The sequence below is a fragment of the Schistocerca cancellata genome, unplaced genomic scaffold (genome assembly GCF_023864275.1).
Source record: "Schistocerca cancellata isolate TAMUIC-IGC-003103 unplaced genomic scaffold, iqSchCanc2.1 HiC_scaffold_1150, whole genome shotgun sequence".
NCBI lineage: Eukaryota > Metazoa > Arthropoda > Insecta > Orthoptera > Acrididae > Schistocerca > Schistocerca cancellata.
Genome location: NW_026047149.1, coordinates 2,060,865 through 2,069,231, shown reverse-complemented (window position 1 = coordinate 2,069,231; position 8,367 = coordinate 2,060,865).

The window sequence follows — 8,367 nt, the reverse complement described above, 5'->3', positions numbered from 1 at the left end:
TACCACATTAATGCAATAGATTCTCAAAATGATGTCCGTCAACCTCAATGCATTTGGCAATACGTGTAACGACATTCCTCGCAACAGCGAGTAGTTCGCCTTCCGTAATGTTCGCACATGCATTGACAATGCCCTGACGCATATTGTCAGGCGTTTTCGGTGGATCACGATAGCAAATATCCTCCAACTTCCCCCACAGAAAGAAATCCGGGGACGTCAGACCCGGTGAACGTGCGAGCCACGGTATGGTGCTTCGACGACCAATCCACCTATCATGAAATATGCTATTCAGTACCGCTTCAACCGCACGCGAGCTATGTGCCGGACATACATCAAGTTGGAAGTACATCGCCATTCTGTCACACAGTGAAACATCTTGTAGTAACATCGGTAGAACATTACATAGGAAATCAGCATACACTGCACCATTTAGATTGCCATCGATAAAGTGGGGGCCAATTATCCTTCCTCCCATAATGCTGCACCATACATTAACCCGCTAAGGTCGCTGCCGTTCCACTTGCCGCAGCCATCGTGTACTTTCCGTTGCCCAATAGTGCGTATTATGCCGGTTTACGTTACCGCTGTCGGTAAATGACGCTTCGTCGCTAAATAGAACACGTGCAAAAAATCTGTCATCGTCCCGTAATATCTCTTGTGCCCAGTGGCAGAACTGTACAGGACGTTCAAAGTCGTCCCCATGCAGTTCCTGGTGCACAGAAATATGGTACGGGTGCAATCGATGTTGATGTAGGATTCTCAACACCAACGTTTTTGAGATTCCCGATTCTCGCGCAATTTCTCTGCTACTGATGTGCGGATTAGCCGCGACAGCAGCTAAAACACCTACTTGGGCATCATCACTTGTTGCAGGTCATGGTTGACGTTTCACACGTGGCTGAACACATCCTGTTTCCTATCCGGCGAACGGTCCGGACACTTGGATGATGTCGTCCAGGATACCGAGCAGCATACATAGCACACGCCCGTTGGGCATTTTGATCACAATAGCCATACATCAACACCGTATTACCCTTTTCCGCAATTGATAAACGGTCAATTTTAACAAGTGTAATGTATGACGAACCAAATACCGTCCGCACTGGCGGAATGTTACGTGATACCACGTACTTATACATCTCTGACTATTACAGCGCCACCTATCACAGAACGGTAAAAGTGGTCCAACTAAAACATTCATATTTATTTACGTACTAGACGAAGATGTAATAAAAAAGGGGGTTCCTATTTTAAAAAAACGCAGTTGATATCCGTTTGACCTATGGCAGCGCCATCTAGCGGGCCAACCATAGCACCAACTGGTTTCGGCCTTCAAGCTAGAGGAGTTTCCTTCTTTGTAGTTTTTCCGTTTGATGCGTATTTCGAGACATATTTGGCTCGGTCACTATCATTGGACCACCCTCCATACTAACGCGAAATTTCTCTAAATGCTCTAATTTGTAATAAATGTACGGCCCGCTGAGGTACGTTTATATTTGACAGTTCTTGCATGATATATACAAATGTGTCCTGCCTCGCACGGCTGTTTCATTCGGCGTGCCGTGTCGAAAGCATCGAGACCCAGACTCGCGGCCTGTGCAGTTACTGTGAAGACGTCAGGAAGGAAGACAAAAACCCTCTGTCTGGGTTTTCGCGACTGGATTTTGAGACGTGAAGACTTGAGTACCCACAGTCAATGTTGCGCAAATAGGACGCTGGTGCGACCTACACTTGTGTACTGCTGGAGGCTTTGGGGTCCCTACCAGGTCGGACTGAAAGAAGACATGGAAGCAATTCAGAGGCGGGCTGCTAGGTTTGTCACCGCTGGGTTCGAACTACACGTGTTACGGAGATGGGCCGGGGACACAAGTGGGAATCCCAGGAGGGCAAGCGACGTTATTTTCGAGAAATACTATTTGGAGAACCGGTATTTGAAGCTGCCTGCCTATCGATTCTAGAGCCACCAGTACACACTGCACGTAAGGACCACAAAGATAAATTACGAGAAGTCAGGGCTCACAGGCAGTCGTGTTTCCCTCGCTCTCTGTGCGAGTGGAACTGGGAAGGAAACGACAAGTAGTGGTACATAGTACCCTCCGCCACGCACCGTACGTTGGCTTGCGGAGTATCTATGTAGATGTAGGTGTATGCTGTGAGCTACATAGCGGATAGACGCGGGAAACCATAGCACTTTCAAGCATTTTTCATTCCGAATTTTGCCTCTCGATCACTTCGAGGGGCGAATTTAAAGTTATTAGAGAAAATGGTTCAAATGGCTGTGAGCACCATGGGACTTAACTTCTGAGGTCATCAGTCCCCTAGAACTTAGAACTACTTAAACCTAACTAACCTAAGGACATGACACACGTCCATGCCCGATGCAGGATTCGAACCTGCGACCGTAGCGGCCTCGCGGTCCCAGACCGTAGCGCCTAGAACCGCTCGGCCAGTCCGGCCGGCACGTGTTCAGTCTCGCACCTCCAACGTGGGAACGGCCAGTGGAAGCCTTCCGACATTTCGCATTCCTAGAAACGAGAGGTGCTCTACGGCTGCGATACGTGGGTGGGATGACATGTGACAATAAATTGGTAAATACTTAAGATGTCGTATTTGGTGTGAAAACGTTCTACGTTGTTTATACATAAAGAGAGGCGCATTCTTTGCAGGTCGCAGAGACCTTGATCTCAAGCTGAGCGGCCGGCACTTATCTGGAAACGTGAGTGGGCACCTGGCAGTCAACACTCCAGACCTGTGATGAGCTGATAAGCGAGTCGCCGTTATCGGGTGTCGACACTTGCGCAATGGGGCTGGTAATCTGCGATTCTGCGCCGTTCGGAAATAGTGAGGGCCCAACTGGAGAGAAACGGCTCCATTTCGGGCGGTTTGGGAGACGAAGCAGCTGAGGTGTGTGTGTGTGTGCAGGAGGGCTGCGTGTGGAGGCTGCGTGGGGGGGCGGGAGGGGGTGGGATGCGTGGGGAGGGGAACTGGGGGCGGGGGGGGGGAGGCTCTGCAGGGGGGTCTGCAGTCTGACGTGGAGACCCTCCAGCGGGACTAAATCCCCCTCTGAGACACAGCAAACGTCAACAGAGTAACAGTCACGTGAGACATCGTCCCCTTGTACCACACACGACGGGTGGCTAATAACACACGCAGGTCAACGTATACACCTTGTTACACTACAGAAATGTATTAGCTAGGGTAGCTCATTGTAGGTTGTTTATTATCAGAAAGTAATACGGTGTATCTTCTCAGGCATGGGCCTGGCTCAGAGAATTTTCGAATTGCTGAACACAGCACGATGTGCTGAAGGCGAAAACTCTATAGAAACTACAGTGTCCACGGGTCCTCCCCGAGAAGGCACAGTAGGTCGCTGATATCCTCGACACACTAAACACTCTAGCGGAGAACACCGGCTGCATTCTCAGACGATGAAGAGGCCTACAGGGAAGGGCAACTTCAGGATGACTGCTAGGAAACCTGGAACAAATCTGACGGTATTTTTTTGCTTCATTTGCGAACAGAAACCTCTCTTTACATAGGTATCAATGCTATAGTAATATCTAGTAATTAGATAAAGAGTGTCATGTTGGCCTGTTACTGAATTCCACGTTTGGATGAGAAGCTATAGTATGTGCAGAGACACACTATAAAACTACGCGTACATCACTAGTTGGCAAGCCACGTGACTCCGTGCGCTGGAGAGTACTTCTGGACGCACGAACTGAGCCGCCCCTCCCCTCTTCCAGTCGCGGATGCCGCATGGGAAGAGCGGTCGTGGCTGAGACACGCACTGGCTCTGATTTCCAGAATTTTCGCGCGCGCTGACATCGGGAGATGTACGTGACAGGCAGTGAGGCGTTGTCCGACTCTTCGCAGAAAGTACTCTCTCGACATGTCAGTAGTAAACCTCTGCGAGACAGACAACACCTCTCCTGTAGCGTCTGCCCCTGGAGTCTGTTGATGATATCTGTAGCTCTCTTGCGCCGACTAAACCATCACCTGACGAAACACACCGATGTTTGTAGCATACTCTCTCTCTCGTCTCTCAGACCTACCTGGTAAGCGTCCCAGATTGACTAACAACACTCAAGAACGGCTCGAACAAGCGCCTTATAAGCGTGGTTCTTCGTGTATGAGTTACACTTCCGTAAGATTCTTCCTCTCAATCTGCCGTCTGCTGTTCAAAAAATGTTCAAATGTGTGTGAAATCTTATGTGACTTAGCTGCTAAAGTCATCAGCCGCTAAGCTTACACTCTACTTAACCTAAATTATCCTAAGGCCAAACACACACACACCCATGCCCGAGGGAGGACTCGAACCTCCGCCGGGGCCAGCGGCACAGTCCTCGACTGCAACGCCTCAGACCGCTCGGCTAATCCCGCGCGGCTTGGTGTCTGCTTTTCCTGCTATTTGTTTCGTGAGGTCGTTCCACTCAAGGCCGTTCTGGATGGTTACGCCTACATGCTGCTCACAGTAGCTGTACAGCAGTGCCCTTGTTCTCCTACGTACGCGCGATGTCGTACATTTATTTACGTTCAGGGTCAACCGCCAGAGCCTGCACCATTCATCAGTGCTCTGCAGGTCGTTGTGGAAATAGACACTGCGTTGCTACTTTCTTACAGACAACCGCACTACCTGCGAACAGTGTAAAAGAGCTTCCGACGCTTTCTACTAGATCATTTATATACACTGCAAACAGTAACGAAACTAACACTCTTCCTCAGTGTATTGCTTACATTACCTATACATCTCAGGATTCTGTTCCATTGAGAGTGACAGCTTGAGCTCTGTCTATGAGAAACTCTTGAATTCACTCGCAAATGTAGTCCCACACTCGACAATCCGGTATTTTTTTCCAATAGGCCGCAGTGCGGGACAGTGTCAGATGGCTTCCTTAAGTCGGGGAACGCCGCACCAACCTGAGCCCCGTTGCCTGCAGTGCTGTGGAGCTGACGGAAGGACAGGACGAGCTTGGGAGTAGCACTGTGCATTGGTTCACATGGCTCTGAGCACTATGGGACTTAACTGCTGAGGTCATCAGTCCCCTAGAACTTAGAACTACTTAAACCTAACTAACCTAAGGACATCACACACATCCGTGCCCGAGGCAGGATTCGAACCTGCGACCGTAGCCGTCTGGTCTGGTCTGTACTATTTTTCTTTTGGTTTCTCTGATATAACTTCCTATTTGTCTTCTTTGTGTCTGAAAGTGTCTCTTTCTTGAAGTCAGCTAGTCTTATGTTTCCATTATTTAGGTCCTTTCGAATTTCATCTAGCCGAGGTGCGGAATTCTTGTGTGGCTACATAATCTATTATTCTCTTCGTCAATCGATTTGCTGGTAGTCGGCTGAGATGACCAAAAAATTTCATTCCCCTTCTGCTAATATCATTTTCGATGTTTGAAAACTTTTCCGTTGTATTAATCGATTGTAGCATGTAACCGCCTTTGTTACGTCTTCCTGCTAGAATTTTGCTGATTATCTTTCTCTTTTCTTTTCTGATGTCTTCAAGTTGTTGTTTCCTGTTAAGAGTTAGTGTTTCGCTTGCATAGCGGATTGCTGGTTTTATGACAGTATTGTAGGGTCGAATTTTTGCCCATCTTGACATTGATTTTTAGTTGCAGAGATTTTGCATTAACCCTAATCCTTTTTAATTTTGTGGAGGCGATGTTGATGTGAGATTGTTTCAACACCTGTCAGTCAATGAATTCTCCAAGGTATTTAAAATGTCGAGCCCTGTTAATTTTACCCAATTTTGTTTTCAAGCTTCCAGTTTCTGTTTTTCAACAAAAGAATTCAGTTTTCTCAAATGAAACTTGTAAACCTACTTTTTCCGCACATTCTTAGAGTACTTCCAGCTGGCAATGCCGAGTCGTATTGGCTTCCAAACCCCACATTTCTTGAGTTCTTTCTCGCATTCTTCCATAACTTTGTCCAGAACTACGTTGAACACCTGTTTGAATGTCGAAGGGTTCTGAGATCTCCCCCATATATGTTACTTTAGATTTCGTGCCAATGAGTGTTTGTTTTATCATTTCTCGTGTTTTGGGATCTAATCGCCTCTCTTGTAAAATCTGGAGTAGCGAGGGCGTGTCTCCTGAATTGTATGCTGTTTGAAATGTACAAATGTGCTTACTACACTTTTTGTCTGAGACCTCGCTTGTTGAGTATGGTTTTGAGGTTGAAAATTTGCTCCAGACATGATCTGTTTGATCTGAATCCTGCTCGATATTCTGCTACTTTGGGTTGTAATTGCTGTTGTGTTGTGTTCAAGAGACAGAGGATCGACACTTGCTTGCGGGGAGCGGCCACTGACCCTCAAGATAAGCAGATGTAATTTATTACGCATAAATAGGAATAATGACTGACTACTGCATGATTGTAGGATTGCAGAACAACCAGTGGAAGCAATTACATCCATAAAATATCTCCATGTGTGTAGAGAGCGATCTGAAACTAATGGCAGGTAAAAGCCATACAAGGTAATTGGAAGGACTGTCTGGAAGTGTAGTCCACCCACAAAGGAGGCAGCTCACAAAACACTCGTTCGACCAATACTTGACTATTGCTCGTCAGTCTGGCATCCGGAGCAGATAGGATTTCAGAGGAATTAACGGAGATTCAAAGAAGAGCAGCGCGTTCCGTTACGCAAGCGTAACGGAGACGCTCAGGCTGGTGTGCTGGCAGACGCTGCAAGAGACGCACTCCACAGCACTGTGTGGTTTACTGTCGAAGTCCCTAGAATGTAGTCTTCTCGCAAAAGACTGTGAAGGCAGAATTGGAGAGAGTCGAACACGCATGGAGGCGTACTCACAGCCATTGCTCCCTTGAAGCATTCTCGAGTGGAACAGGGAGAGGGGCATGGTCAGTGATTGACAATGTATCGCCCAGCAGGTACCATAAGGTTGCTGTGAGGCTGGGACGCCACCACCTGGCAGCCACTGCGGCGGCCTCTGGCTCACAGCTGCAGCACCGTGGAGGCAAAGTGCCGCACCTGCCGCCTCAGCTGGGCTCAGCTTGCTGGCCAGCCACAGCAGAGCGACTGCTGACGGCAGAGGTGGCAGCTCCGTGTACTGAATGTGGCGCCCTGCACACCCCAAACCACCTACAAACTTTAATCGTGTATCCCCGTTATTACGCAGTAGATCCACAATAACTGTCCTTAATGACTATTCTTCCAGCTGTAGAAATTCCATCAGCAGGCAGTGTCAAAGTATTCAGTATTATGTAAAAAAAAAACTATAATACAGGATGATTCAAAAAGAATACCACAAATTTAGGAATTTAAAACTCTGCAACGACAAAAGGCAGAGCTAAGCACTATCTGTCGGCGAATTAAGGGAGCTATAAAGTTTCATTTAGTTGTACATTTGTTCGCTTGAGGCGCTGTTGACTAGGCGTCAGCGTCAGTTGATGCTAAGATGGCGACCGCTCAACAGAAAGCTTTTTGTGTTATTGAGTACGGCAGAAGTGAATCGACGACAGTTGTTCAGCGTGCACTGAGAATCCGCGGGAAACAACTCAGTATGAACGTGACTCGCCTAAGGTGAACGTTTTCTGTGCCGTTTCAGCCAATAAAGTTTTTGGTCCCTTTTTCTTCGAAGGTGCTACTGTAACTGGACTACAGTATCTGGAGATGTTAGAGAAATGGCTGTTCCCTCAACTCGAACAAGAAGCACAACAATTCATATTTCAGCAGGATGGAGTGCCACCACATTGGCACTTATCTGTCCGTAACTACCTGAACGTCAACTACCCGAGGCGATGGATCGGCCGCCAGGCAGCCCGTGACAGAGCACTTCATCACTGGCCTTCAAGAAGCCCTGATCTTACCCCCAGCGATTTTTTCTTATGGGGGTATGTTAAGGAGATGGTGTTTCGGCCACCTCTCCCAGCCACCATTGATGATTTGAAACGAGAAATAACAGCAGCTATCCAAACTGTTACGCCTGATATGCTACAGAGAGTGTGGAACGAGTTGGAGTATCGGGTTGATATTGATCGAGTGTCTGGAGGGGGCCATATTGAACATCTCTGAACTTGTTTTTGAGTGAAAAAAAACCTTTTTAAATACTCTTTGTAATGATGTATAACAGAAGGTTATATTATGTTTCTTTCATTAAATACACATTTTTAAAGTTGTGGTATTCTTTTTGAATCACCCTGTATATTTGAGGAGTCCGTTTCGTGGCATGATACTCACTGGAATCAGACAGAACTGACTCACAATCATTTGTGATACAACTGCGGCCATTCTACATCTAGTCTCCGGCCGGAATGGCTGAGCGGTTCTAGACGCTACAGTCAGGAAGTGCGCGACTCCTCCGGTCGCAGGTTCGAATCCTGCCTCGGGCATGGATGTGTGTG